Source organism: Physeter macrocephalus, chromosome 14 (assembly GCF_002837175.3).
Source record: "Physeter macrocephalus isolate SW-GA chromosome 14, ASM283717v5, whole genome shotgun sequence".
NCBI classification, from domain to species: domain Eukaryota; kingdom Metazoa; phylum Chordata; class Mammalia; order Artiodactyla; family Physeteridae; genus Physeter; species Physeter macrocephalus.
The window spans coordinates 63,930,642-63,945,865 of record NC_041227.1 but is presented as its reverse complement, the minus strand read 5'-3'; positions in this window follow the sequence as shown (position 1 = coordinate 63,945,865).

Genomic DNA, 15,224 nt, shown 5'->3' with positions numbered 1-15,224 from the left:
GGATAAATCCCACTTGATCATGGTGTGTGATCCTTTTAATGTGTTGTTGGATTCTGTTTGCTAGTATTTTGTTGAGGATTTTGCATCTATATTCATCAGTGATATTGGTCTGTAATTTTCTTTTTTTGTGGTATCTTTGCCTGGTTTTGGTATCAGGGTGATGGTGGCCTCATGGAATGAGTTTGGGAGTGTTCCTTCCTCCGCAATTTTTGGGAAGAGTTTGAGAAGGATGGGTGTTAGCTCTTCTTTAAATGTTTGATATAATTCACCTGTGAAGCCATCTGGTCCTGGACTTTTGTTTGTTGGAAGATTTTTAATCACAGTTTCAATTTCATTACTTGTGATTGGTCTGTTCATATTTTCCATTTCTTCCTGGTACAGTCTTGGATGGTTACACCTTTCTAAAAATTGGACAAGGGAAGAACTTTTTAAGAAAGACACAGCCTGAGAAGTGATAAGAGAAAAGATTGGTAAATTTTAATAGGTAAAAAATTTTCATTTCCATGGGGCAAAAAAATACATATACTAAACAAAATCAAAAGACAAATTAGGAAAAAATATTCACAACATATATAACAGAATGTGGGCTAATTTTCTATTATAAAAAGACCTTTTAAAAATTAATATGAGGGGCTTCCCTGGTGGCGTAGTTGTTAAGAATCCGCCTGCCAACGCAGGGGACACGGGTTAAAGCCCTGATCCGGGAAGGTCCCACATGCCGCGGAGCAACTAAGCCCGTGCACCACAACTACTGAGCACGTGCTCTAGAGCCCACGAGCCACAACTACTGAAGCCCGTGCGCCTAGAGGCTGTGCTCTGCAACAAGAGAAGCCACTGCAATGAGAAGTCCGCGCACCGCAACGAAGAGTAGTCCCCGCTCGCTGCAACTAGAGAAAGCCCGCGCGCAGCAGCGAAGACCCAATGCAGGCAAAACTTAATTAATTAATTAATTAATTTTTTAAAAATAAAAGGAAGTATAAACACAGACACTTTCACACATTGTTGGTGTGAGCACATGCTGGTACAACTTCTTTGAAAGGAAATTATTAGATAACTATCAAAAATTTTAAATGTGGGGGGAACCTTTGACCCAGGAACTCTAGTTTGAGGAATTTATCCTAGACATACTCTCAAATCTAAGATGCTTGCTCAAGGTTATTTTTTCGGTCCTTGTTTGTAGTAGCAAAAAATGGGAAATAATCTTTCCCAATTAATGGGAAAAGAGTTCGTTATATTACAGAACTCCCATATAAGAATACTACAAAGCCATTTTTTTTAATGAGGTGGATTTTTATGGGCTCTGATACTAAACAACTTCCAAGATATTCTGGTGGGGGCATGAAAGTCTGTATGTGATACACCCACTAGTGGAAAAAGAGTCAAGAATGAGAGAGAGAGAGAAAGAGATCAGAGACAGAGAGATACAGACAGACAGGCCGACTATATACAGAACAAGTCTGAAAACTTACATAAGAAAGGGATAATAGTAATTGCTCCCAGGGATTCAGATAAAAGAGAAACTTCATTTTCATTATATACACTTTGTTACTCTTTGAATGTTACCATTTTATTATTTTTTTCTATAAAATATTTTGATGAAAACTACAAAGAGGTTGGAAATGCCAGAGAGGAGGAAAAGAAAATAAAACTCCCATAAGCCTAGCTAAAAAAACTTTTTTTCTACAAAGAAAGACGATCCCGTCCCCTAAGCTAACCACTAACAAGTATTGGGTTCAGGTTCTTGCAGAACTGTTTCTGTTTATAAAAACATGGTGGAATGATGTTTTGCTTTCATTTACAGATTTTTCTACACTTTGCCTCTCCCCACTGTCTTTCCTGCACCAAAGCAGGCAGAAAGCCAGCTTTGAAAGTCCTTGGCCCAGAGGAGGTTCATGGCAGGTCCAAAAAAGCAGAACACCGCCAAGCTTTCTTGGCTTTGCTCCAAAAATCCAAGCCCATAGGAGAGTGTAGAGGGTTTGCAGAAGATCTAGAAGGGAGAGAAAAGTTTTCAGGAATAAAAGGGACTGGAGAAGACAAAGATGGTGACTTTATGTTTTACACCGATAGAAGGTGGTTGCTATCACAGTTGTGTCTGATTCACCTCTCAGGGGCAGAAAACAAAGCATGAATGCTAGGAGGTATTTACACATTCAAACAGGAGGAAGAGGGCAGTAGGGGAGCATGAAGAAGAGGAAAGGAGAACTTAGAGCAGCTTGAGTGTGCCAAAAATAAACTAGAGGAAGCCGCTGAGTAATAGTGTGATCAGATAAGAAAAAGAAAGTACTGCACGGAGGATAAGAATTTCCATTAGGGTGAAGGACATGAAAAGGCAATTCACAGAAAAGGAAATACAAATGGCTTATAAACATAGGAGAAAACATTCGATCTCACACACAATTAAGGGAATGCAAAGTAAAACAATAATGAGATACCATTTTCCTCTGTCGAACTGGTAAAGACAAGGTAGACGCCAGCCGGTAAGTGTCTCTGCGCAAGTTAGAAAATGGCGCCCCCTTCTGGGCAGATGCGTCTAGTGACGGGGGACTGGGCGCGTCCTGGATTTCAGCGCCACTTCGCCCCCAGCCTGGACCTTTTGCAAACAGACTTGTATCCGTCTGCAAAACAGAAAGAAGGTTGAGAATACGCGGTGTTTAGAAAGATGCTGAAAAACAAACACTCTCCCACTCCTGAAATAACATTTTTTTGTTTTAACACTATAATTCTAAATAATATGATTATACCTGTATGTCTTAAATTACCAACTTGAAGCTACGTTATCTCCGTTGCTAAGAAAGAAGTGAAATTTAGCTCAGCTTCATTCTCCTTTCCTGCTTTCCCAGTTTTTGTATGATAGTATTTTTAGTGAATTCCTACAGTCAGTCAAGAAATATGTATTAAGGATCCAAAGAGAGTAGGTTCTTTTCTAGGTGCTTAGTTGTTCCTGTGACTTTATTATTTTTGTCTTTGTCTTGCCTTTATGATTTTAAATAATACATTTAATCCTTTATTTTGTCGATCCACAGAAGCCATCCTAATTCATGTGAATTCAGGTTTTTGCTTTTGTGCTTTTGCAAATATAGAAACCAGCTCTGACTAGAGCTTTAAAAGGAGTGGGGACTTGCAACAAGAAAAGGGTGCTGGCTGGATACTGGGGTGTTCTACAGAATCCAAGGAAGGGCTGAACAACCAGGGCTCAGCGGGGTCAACAGCCAGGACAGCTTCTGAGCCAGGGTAGCAGCAGAAATGTGCCGAATTCCTCCAGCTCCACATGGGTCCAGGGGTGTTAGGGTCGTGGCGTATAGACATGGCTGCCAAGACAGTTGCAGAGAAAGGGGATCTGTTGCACCACAATCCCCAGACCTGGCGCCTCTCACACAAACATTAACCTGTCTATGCATCAGAATGTTGCTGAGTGAGAATGGACTCAGGATCTTTTTGGAGGAAAAATAGATAATATATCCCCTATATCCCTTGACAGAACTACCTAGAGGCCAGACTGCCCATGCCCCCAGGGGCCTTGTTCTCTCCCCCCCAGAGAATCCCCAAGTTTTTTTGCACCCACTCTTCTTGGCCAATCACTCCCCTCCTTTTGACGCGAACCTTGCTTTGGTGGACTGAGTTTATAAGCAACCTGGGCAGAGAGACCTGACTTCTGTGTTCTTTTCCTTTCTGAACACAAAGGTGCTGGCCCGCTCCCTGATGGAAGCTGCCAGATAACCTCAAGGAGGGAATGACTCTGAACCACACTGGGGTTGGAAGATGCCTACGGCAGGGAAATCCATGTGAAATGCTTAGAACAGAGCCCGGCACTGGCTAAGTACCACAGAGGTGTGTGCTCAAAAAACCAAAACATGCTGTTAGCCTTGGGGTCACACCTACCTGAGTTCAGATTCCAGCCCCGCCACATGCTAGTTTTGAAGCTTTGAGCTGTGTATTCGTTTCCTAGGGCTGCTGTAACAAACTGATGGCTTTATAAAAATACGTACATACATAAATGTGTTGTCTCACACTTCTCCAGGCTGGAAGTTTGAAATCATGAAGTCTGTAGAAATCCTTATTTGCTTCTTCCTAATTTTTTTTTTTTTTTTTTTTTTTTTTTTTTTTTTGCCACGTGGCGTGTGGGATCTTAGTCCCCAGACCAAATATTGAACCCGTGCACCCTGCAGTGGAAGTGCGGAGTCTTAACCACTGGACCGTTAGGGCAGTCCGGCTTCTTCCTACTTTCTAATGGTCTTCCAGTTTCTTCGGTGTTCCTCGGCTTGTAGGTGCATCACCGCAATTCTCCATCTTCACATGGTGACCTTCCTGTGTCTCTGCCTTTAGTTTTCCTTCTGCAAATGCCTGTGTCCACGTGTCCCCTTTTTATAAGGATACCAGTCATGTTGGATCAGTGCTCTCCCTACTCCTGTATGGCCTCATCTTAACTGATCACATTAGCAATGACCCTACTTCCAAATGAGGTCACATTCTGAGGTCCTAGGGTAGGACTTCACCATATCCTTTGGGGGGAATTACACAGGTCAACCCATAAAAGCATGTTTCTTCACCTCCTAGGCCTGAATTTCTCCAAGTGTAAAGTAAAAATAACTGTGGCTGTCTCATAGATCAATATATCTAAACATAGAAAGACGTTTGAGATAGTTCGCTCAGACAAATAGGAAGTTTCAGAGTAAATTATATGCCATGATTTGTGTGTTTGGATGTGAACAGAAGATTTCTGGGAGGATGCATAAGAAATACACCAGTGTTATCTCTGGGGAGGCTTGGTGAGCCTGGAGGGCAAAGGGGAGGAGGGGTTGAACCTTCCCATTAGGTCCCTTTAGTTCTGCTTGACTTGCTTTATTTTGTTTTTATAATTTAATAATAAAAAAGTGGAATAAACCACAGTGGCTTCTGCCTGGTTGTGTTGTTGTGAGGATCAAATAAATGTGGATTGTAAACCATTTGGCCAAGTAAGTGCTCGCTGAATGGTGACTGACTGTGGGTATTCTCATTGTAGTTTTCACCAAAACACCCATTTAATGGACAAAAACTGGAAACAAGCTAAATTGTCCAACTAATGGGAAAGATTTATTCAGGAAATTACTGTTCAGCTACTTGGTTTATTATTAAGCAGCATTAAAAATTACATTGACCAGAAGTCCATAATAACAAGGAAAACTATTCACAATATAATGGAAAGGGAACAATAAAAAGCAGGATACAAATTTCAAACTTTGTAGCATTTAAACAAAATAATGTAAAATCATGTAACCAATATACAAGAGTAGCTTTGCCAGTGTAGCAGGATTATGAGTGGTTTTTTTTTTTAATCCTTCTTTTTTTTTTTTGTCATCTTGTTAATAGTTTCCTTTTTTTTTTTTCTTAAGGAACATACCCTATTTTTACAACAAGGGGAATAAAATAATTGGAAGTAAAAAGAGACTGAGAGATTAAATGACATTTAAGTGATATTATTTCCCCTTTAGAAAGATTTCATATCTAGGCAAATGATGACCCTGCCCACTTTACAGAAATCCTCATTTTCCAGAGAGAGGATCAGCACTGAGAAGCTGATACCGATACCTAGCAGGACTCTGTGGGGCTCCTGGGCACAAAAGCATCTCTGTGTCCCCCATTTCTTTGATTACAGGAAATAGGCTTCATTCAAGCCTCCATGAGTTCTAGCAGGCAGGTTCAAGCAGTTGTTAATTAGGGAAGGGGGGGATGTAAGACAAGGTAGGAACAGTCGAAAGAAACAATAGTGCAGCCTGGGGGCAAGGTCCTGGTTCCCCTTCAAGGGATACACATGGACTTCCCTGGCAGTCCAGTGGTTAAGGCTCTGGGCTCCCAATTCAGGCGGCACAACTTTGATCACTGGTCGGGAAACTAAGATCCCGCATGGCTCATGGTGCAGCTTAAAAAAAAAAAAGGGGGGATACACACAACAGTATCCTTGAGTTGTTTTGCAGATATCGAAACCACCACCAGGTGGGAGAAGTTAACTGTCCAACCAATCGGAAGAATGTCCACAAGCTGACCACACCCTCTTGGAACCATTACTATAAATCTCCTCACTACCCCTCCAGGTCAGGACACACAGTTTTGAGGGCACTAGCCTGCTGTGGCCCCTTTACCTGGCAAAACAATAAAGCTATTCTTTTCTACTTCACCCAAAACTCTGTCTCCTAGATTAAATTCGGTGTCAGGGTACAGAGGCTGGATTTGGCTTCAAAGCTACATTTTCAAATTTGCAATGATGATCTCTCCTAACATTTCCTTCTTCCCTCTAGTTCCACCAGCCCTTTTTAAACTTTTAAGTTTTCCTTTCCAAATGTTCCAGTCTCTGCTGTCTTTCTTTGATCTGGGAACACCTGTATTGAGTGAATACGAGAAACAGAGTCCATGTTCCCATGTTCAATTTTCCACCTTAACACTTGGCAACTGGCCAAGCAACCTTGATAGTCCTGATGGTCTGTCTTCTCTGAACAGACTCAGAGCTGTCTGCTTGCATAATACTTCTTATTTGAGATCGTAAATGTCCTTATTGTTGAGTGGCGAGGGGAACAGCCGGCTCTTCTCTTGGGGGTTTTCCTAATCCTGCAGAGTTTAGGTCCTGCCTCAGTCCCCTGCTACCTTTTCCCATCTTCTTGGCTGCTGCCAGGAGATGGTTCTCCCAGGGGTAGTTTCCCTTAACCCTCTCATATGGGAGCTTTCACTAGGGATAATTCCCAATTCTGGGTCATGAGGGCCAGGGCAGGGGGACTCAAATGCCTTCTTTCACTCCACTCTTCCTTTCCACCCTGCATTCCTAGCTCACATTCATTATTATAAAAACATATCATTAATTAAAGGCTTATTATCCAACACCTGAGCTCCAGCGTCCTCCTGTCTCCTCATCTTCCTCTGAAATATTTGAGTAAGATCTTAAGACCTTGTCAAGAGGATGTAAAGACAGACTATAGACTGAGAGAAAATATTTGCAAACACATATCCAACAAAAGATTAGTATCTAAAATCATAAAGAACTCTCAAAACTCAACAACAGCAACAACTAAACCCACAAACAATCCAGTTAGAAAATGGGCAAAAGATATAAAGAGACATTTTGCTGAAGAGGAGATACAGATGGCAAATAAGCACATGGAAAGAGAGAAATGCCAACTAAAGCCATAGTAAGATATCCTCACACCTATCAAAATAACTAAAATAAAAAATAATGACAATACCAAATGTTGGCAAGGATGCAAAGAAACCTACATCACTAGGGAGAATGTAAAATGTTACAGCCATTCTGGAAAACAATTTGTCAGTTTCTTTAAAAAACTAAAAATGCAACTGCTATACGACCCCAGCAATCGTGGTCTTGGGTATTCATCCCAGAGAAATGAAAATTGATGTTCATACAAACATCTCTCCATGAACGTTTACAGCAGCTTTATTTGTGATAGCCCCAAACTGGAAACAACCCAAATGTCCTTCACTGGATAAATGGCTAAACAAACCATGGAATATCCACACCATGGAATACCATTCAGCAGTAAAAAGGAACAAACTATTGATACACAAAACAGCCGGTATAAACCTCCAGAGAACTATGCTGAGTGCAAAAAAAAAGCCAAACCCAGACGGTTACATCCTGTATGATTCCACTTATATAACATTCTTAAAATGACAAAATCAAAGAAATGGAGAACAGATTAGTGGTTGCTAGGGATTAAGGAGGGGGTAAAGGTAGGAGAAAGTGGGTGTGGCTATAAAGTAGCACAAGAGAAATCCTTGTTGTGATGGGAATATTCTGTATCCTCACTGCAGTTATGTCAAGATTCTGATTGTGATTTTGGACAAGAGTGTTGCAAAATGTTACCATTGGGAGAAATAGGGTACATGGTACATGGGATCTCTCTGTATTTTTACTTACAACTGCATATAAATCTATAATTATCTCAAAATAAAGAGTTTATTTTTTTTACAAAGGGGAATTACAACATGTAAAGGAAAACTGATTGCTAAATATTACTCACCTCATAGTTAATCCTTATGTAGTACCTACCATGGGCTAGGTACTGCCTGGTACTTCAGGTTACTAATTTAACCGTCTCAAATCATATTATATAGTACTCTTATGATCCTGTTTTATAGAAAATGAGAAAACTGAGGTTAAGTAACTTGCCCAAGATGACACAGTTAGTTAAGTGATGGACTTGGACTTTGAACTCAGGCACTCGTTCCAGAGTCCTGGATTTTAGCCACTAGGCTGTGGTAAAGGTCAGGCCACTCCTCACCGCTCTCCTTAGAGATACAGTCTGGTTCCTAGACTTGCTGTTCTGGCCTCAGTTTCTTCCCTTCATCAGTGTTTCCTTTCTCAGGCCTCCAGAGTGTACATCTCCATCTCTCTTTTTAGAGAAACTTTCAGCCGCAAGAAACAGAACCTACCAATGCATCTGTCTTTAGACTTTGAGGAAATGTTATTATCTCACATAATAAAATGACGGCTTCAGAGTTGGTTGATTCAGCAGCTCTGTTATATCAGTAAATCCCAGCTTCCTTCTGCTGTTATGTTCTGCCACCCTTGACCTAGCAGCCTCCTCATGACCACAAGGTGGCTGCCCAAGCTCCAGGTGGTACTTTCCCACAACAGTATCCAGAGTCAGTAGAGGGATTGTTTCTTCCCTCTTTGTGTCCTCTCGATCAACAAGGAAAACCTCTGCCAGAAGCCCCAGCACAAGCTCCATTCGTGTCTCATTGGCCAGAATCACCTCATGTCCCCATGCCTAAGCCCATGATTAAACAAAGGGGATACGAAAATATGCTTTGTTTAGACCAATTATGCCACTTCCTGGGAGCAGAGACCACGTCCCCTGAAGAACAAGATCACATGGAGGACAGATGGTAGCTGAAAAATAAAAAACAACAAAAAAAGGAAGTTCTATTACAAAAGAGGAAGAGGAAATGCTTGTTTTCTAGGAAAAACTAAATTTTCATTATACTCTGCTCACAGGAGTGGGCTTCACCTTGGGATTCATCCTCCTCCCTCCTCAAATACAATCTCCTAGGGTCCAGCATGAATTATCAGAACAGGACAGGCCAGCTCAGCAGTTCTCAAACATTAGTGTGCCCAAGAATCACCCCAGGAGACTGGTGGAAAGGCTGAAACTTGAACGTAAGTCCATGTAATTCTCACACTTGAGCTTGCAACCACTGTGCTGTTTAGCTCCTATGTGCCAGCTGTTGTCCTAGGGGCTCCCTTAACGCCCAGAGCAGAGTTAGGCGTAAGAAGTTTCCCTTTACAGTGAGCCCCTGCGACCTGGTTAATCTCTCAGCACATTTCTGTTACCCCATCAGGTTCAGGTGCTCACTGCTCGAAAACCAGAGTCAGAGAGAGAGAGAGAGAGAGGAAAGTTGGTGGAAAGGAAAGTTACTTTTAATCAGGATGCCAGTAGTCTGGGGGAGATGGTGGATTTAGTGTCCCCAAAAACCATCTCCATGGATTCTGCTCAGCCTTGAAAGCTTTTAAAAGGAAAAAGGGAGGTAATCTCCGTTAATCATGGAGATAGGGGGTCAGGGTCATCGCCATCCCCCACTGTGTGCAGGCTTGTCAACTTCTTGTGATTTTCTTAGGGGAACCACTGGCTGAAACTGCCTACCCTGGTGAGGCCCGATAGTAACCACTTGCATGAGTTATCTTACAACAGGAGGTCCTGGTAAGGAACACGGAACTAACAAGCTACCAGAACTGTAAGAATTTGGGAAAGGTCAAAAGGAGAGAGGAGACGCCAGTCTATATGTCCTGCCAACCTCCCAGAATCCTTCTCCCTGGAATCCGTCTTGGCTGAGGGATGCGCATGGCACCAGGAAGGACCCTGAGTCAGAATGATTGGCCAGAGACCACCCCGGAAACTAACCCCGTTACCATAAAACCCGAGACTGCGAGCCACGTGGCAGAGCAGTTCTCCTGGGTTCCCTTACCTGCTGCTCTCCACCCGGAGGCCCCTTCCCAATCAAGTCTCTTGCTTTGTCAGCCCGTGTGTCTCCTCGGACAGTTCATTACCGAGTGTTAGACAAGAGCCCACTCTTGGGCCCTGGAAGGGGTTCCCCCTTCCTGCAACAATTTTTTTTAGATGCTATCTTGTTCACACACTTTGTTCCCAAGATTACTGAGGGGGGAGCTAGGGAAGAGATCTGGTCATCGCTTAATTACTTATTCTTCATTTCTACTTCTTTGATATAAGGAAAGAACCAACAGATTGGGCAAGGTAGTGTGTGGTCAAAAGATGTGAAAGGTGTGCTAGGGCCAGAGAGGAGTAGAGGATGGGGGTGCTTGGTTTCAGGTTAGTGACAGGACAAAGGGGCCTCCTGCAGAGAACTCTTTCCTGCCAAAAGCTGCTTACATTTCTTCCAGCCGAAAGTTGTGCCTGGCCCCAATTCTCCAGTCCTTCAGGCAGAGAGGTCTGCTCTCCTTTGCAAGTCTCATCCAGGGATCTTCCGCAAAGTGGTGGCCCCATTGTGTGTTTCCATTCTGCCTTCAACCCATCGAGTGTCCTTCCTTGCAATGAAGAAAGAAAGTGTGTGTAATAAACAAGATTCTTTCCTGACTTCTCATATGAGCAGTTTGTTCCTACCCTCTTGGGACTACAATTTCCTCGTAAGTAAAGTCCTGACCAAGAAATGCCCACAGTCCTTCCAAGCTTTGACATCCTATGGCCCTGGGAGTACAGAGGAGCCTGGAGGCGTGTGTGAGTGAGAAAGCAGGGAAAGGCGAATACAATTATTCCTGCAGAACGTTGCCTTGCCTTGGGGAGAAAAGTGGGAAGTCATTGATGCCGTTGGATCTCATCAGACACACGAGCATCCGGATCATCCATTAGAATACTTATTTGAATCTAGGAAACTAATGAGCAATTGCCAAAGCTACCTTCCTGCTAATGGTGTGCATTGTATTCTCGGTAACAAGCACTGATTGGCACCACATTCAAATGCAAATCTAGGTCTCTGTTTCTTCCAAATAACTTTTTTGTTCTTTTAAAGGCAAGCCCCGGGGGACTGAAGAGTTTCAGCTTGATTGCAAATCTAAACTGGGGTTTGGAGATTTTATTCCTTCAATCCTTACCCCAAATTTGCATGCTCACCCCATTTTCCCAGAGTCATCAAAAAATGTCCTTTTGGAGTAGACCTTAAATTTAAAAGGAGATGGTGGTCTCAGATCTGGTTAGAAGGTGGTACAGGTTCTAACAACCTAATAAGAGGCTGTCTGGGGCTTCCCTGGTGGCGCAGTGGTTGAGAGTCCGCCTGCCGATGCAGGAGACACGGGTTCGTGCTCCGGTCCGGGAAGATCCCACATGCCGCGGAGCGGCTAGGCCCGTGAGCTGTGGCCACTGAGCCTGCGCGTCCGGAGACTGTGCTCCGCAACGGGAGAGGCCACAACAGTGAGAGGCCCGCGTACCGCAAAAAAAAAAAAAAAGAGGCTGTCTGCACTAGCAGTATTATGAAAAGATGCCCTGCTTTTCTCACCTCTCTTGAATCTCAAGGTCTTGCTATCTTGTAGTTTCCAAGTCTAAGAGTCTTTCATCTTAGTCTTGATATCCATTGTTAAAAACAAAATTCAACCCAATAAATCATGAATCAAGCAGCATCCAATCTAGCAGACAGAGAGGAGCTCGGAAGAGCTATACAAGGCATGAGATTTTGTGAGCAGGAGGGAGCAGGAACAAGGAAGTTGTACTAGGCAAAAAGTTATTGCAAGGTCATTTCCTTACAGGGGATGGCAGGGATCTGTCAGGCAGGTTACCCAACTAACGTTGACCAGACAATTTCTTTTTTTTTTTAATAGATCTTTATCGGAGTATAGTTGCTTCACAATACTGTGTTAGTTTCTGTTGCACAACAAAGCGAATCAGTCATATGCATACACATGTCCCCATATCCCCTCCCTCTTGAGCCTCCCTCCCATCCTCCCTATCCCACCCCTCTAGGTCATTGCAAAGCACCGAGCTGATCTCCCTGTGCTATGCTGCTGCTTCCCAGCAGCCAACTATTTTACATTCTGACCAGGCAATTTCTGATTGACTGGTTTAAGATTCCATTTCTGGGAGAGCTGAACCTGTAATTAAGTCTTGGTTTGGTGATACGGGGATTAGCATAAGTGACTTCATTTGGAGACTCTTTAACAGCATCACGTTACCTTAACACACATTATTGAAAACAGTGCTTCAGAGAATAACTGTTCCCCTGCCTGCACTTCTGAGCAATCAGGATCTAGCTCAAACACAGTGGGTGTTTAATGGTTGCCCATTGAGCATTTAATACATTTATGTGCAGCAATAATGGCCCATTTCTGCTGCCATCTTTTATTCTTGCCATCCATTTCCTACATTCTATGGAATGTGACCTCCCAAAGACTAATCCAAGTGCACAGAATCCAGTGCAATAGCTGAACTATTAGTCAGATTCATGAGGATTTTTTTTTCGTCAGAGCTGCAGAGGCTGCTAAGCCTGGCTGGCGATATAGGCAACTGCCAGGCTCTACAATTGAGTGGCCCCTTGGGGGAGGCTGGTTAAGTGAGTTCATCTCTCCTCTCCAGAGCTGGTGCACTGGGACACAAGGGCTCAGGTCTGAGGAAGGAGGCAATATAAATAGGGCTTAAGGCACAGACTTAGCCACCAGATAGACCTGGATTTGAGGCTGAGCTCTGCGCAGTGTGACCAGGCTGTGTGACCTGGAGCTAGTTACTTAACTTCTCTGAGCTTCAGTTTCCTCATCAGTAAAATGAGGGTGATAAGAGTCTATAGTGGATTGTTTACCATACCTTGAGTAGGTCACTTCCATAATCTAATTTTAGCCGTGTGCCTTGCTTTGACAAATGCGACACCAGCAAATGTGATGCAAGAAGAAGCTGAAGTTGTGCTTGCACACTAGGGCTTACTCTCTCTTGCTGTTGAGAACATTTTCACCACCATGTGAACAAGCATGGGCTGGTTGATGAGAGGCATGTGGCTGTCACCCCAGCTAATGTCAGGCCAACTGCCAGATATGTGAGTGAGGCCATCCTAGACTATTCAGCTACAGCCAAGCCAGCCCAAGTCAAAATAAACTCCCAGCAAACCTGTAGAACTGTGAGAAATAATAAGTGTTTCTTATTTTAAGACACTACCTTTGGGGAAGTTTTGTTACACAGCAGAAGCTGATCGATACACATTTTCTCACCCAGAGTGATGTTTGAGCTTTAAATACATATACATAAAAAGTGCTTCAACCAGTGCCTGACACATAATAAGTATTCAATCAGTATTCATCACATCATTTGATCTTTGAAGCCAGGATACTGAGAGCTTCTTGGAGGTGATCTTCACTGAAACAGAGGGGGCAAGGAAAGAAAGTCTGCTTTATTTAGCCAATGGACCAGAACCAGGACCAGACCTGGTTCTCTGGCACAGGGCGGCTCTTCTAGACCCTGCAAGATCACCACCAGTCATTGTTGATCTGCACAGATATGAGTATTTCATTCCAGTGCCATCTTAATGAGCTACATCTGCTGCAGGGTCAGTCAGAGGGAAAGGGGCAGGCCCTTCTACTCCAATGGCACCCACAAAATCCTGCCATCACCTATCCCAGACCCATTGAGTAACACACCCACCCACCCAGGTGGTCGACAAGAGCCACTTCCCCACTAGTCAACAGGTCTGGGGAAAATCTTGGCTACAGTGGATTCACGTATGGAACATTTACACTTATACCCAAACTACAATACCTCTGAGCCTCCTGCCTGCACCCCATTCCTGTGTCCAAGGAGCAACCTCACCTGCACTCACACACCAGTTTCCCACTGCAGTCTGAAAACACAAAAGTTGCCAAGTTCTTTCTCTCTCTGTTTCAGACTGAGATGCAGGAAGCCACATAAAGGAACGACTAGCTGACAGTGTCCCTTGTGAGAATGTCTGTGCTGGCACTGAGGTGCCACCTCCCAATGCTCACAAAGCAAAGAGGTCTCGGAACTCCACACAGGGTAGATTCTGCCCAGAACTGGCCCCTTCCTATCGCTGCATCATTGCAACTGCTTGTTTCCCCAACAGTAGCAAAGGCTCTCAGAAAAAACAGTTCTGCAGACAGCATCTTTGTAAAAGCCAAACATTGGAAACAACCTGATTGTCCCTCAACAGTAAAATGAGCTTAAAAAAAAAAAAAGGTGTTGTTAATGCACACAATAGATGGAATGCAAAGGAACATTGAGAATGCACAAACGCTCCATACAAGAGCTTGCATGCATTTCACAAATATGACGTTAAGTGAAAGACAGCACTCACAAAAAAGTATTTTCAATAAATCTACATAAAGTTCAAAAACAAGCAAAATCAAATGGTGTGATTCAAGGATGCATTCTAAGGTGATAAAATAATGAAGAAAAGCAAGGGGCTGATTACCAAAAACTCAGGAACATTGTTTCCTTTTGGGGGTGGGGAGGAAAAGCTTTCAAAAGTAAAGAAGTATGTGCGGGCTCTTGGGGGCTGGTTGTTCTAATTCTCGATCTGGGTGGTGGTTACTTATATGGGTGTTTGTTATACAGCAATTCCTCATGCTGTCCACTTACATTTTATGAATTGTTCTATACGTGTGTTATATACCCCACCCACCCCCTAAAAAAAGATATTGAAAAACAATTCTATAGCACATGTTCTTTAAAATTCTAATGACAGAGGTTCAAACTTATTCCATGGAGTCGAGCAGATACAGATGCCATGTCATCCTTTCCCCACTCCCATTGTTCCTGCCTTGCCTCATGGACTCAGATCCAGGATCCTAATACCTCCTTCCTAAGCCAGTTAGACAGTAGGTTATACAATAATAGCTCCCATGACCATCAATGGATGCAAAGGGATATCGGTCACAGTGCTGATGGGAGTGGAAGGAGTTTATTTCTACCATAAGGTCTGAGCTCCTCTTCAGCCAACCAAGACGCCAGTAGTAGTAGCAGCAGGGTAATAGGGCAGGACCCTATAGGGTCTTCCCGAGACAGACCCCTCCCCCGTACCCTTTGCTTTAGTTCCTCTCTGAAGTAGCTAGATAAAAATATCTGATGCATACTTCCTGAGCTGTTTTACAGATGCTAAAACCCCCGCCAAATGGAAGAAATTAACTTCTTGATGACCATGTGCACCTGGCCCCCAGACCTACTGGCACCTAAGGATTGATAATGTTAACCCCTGTGACACCGCCCTGTTACCTCACCATCAACCAATCAGAGAATTGT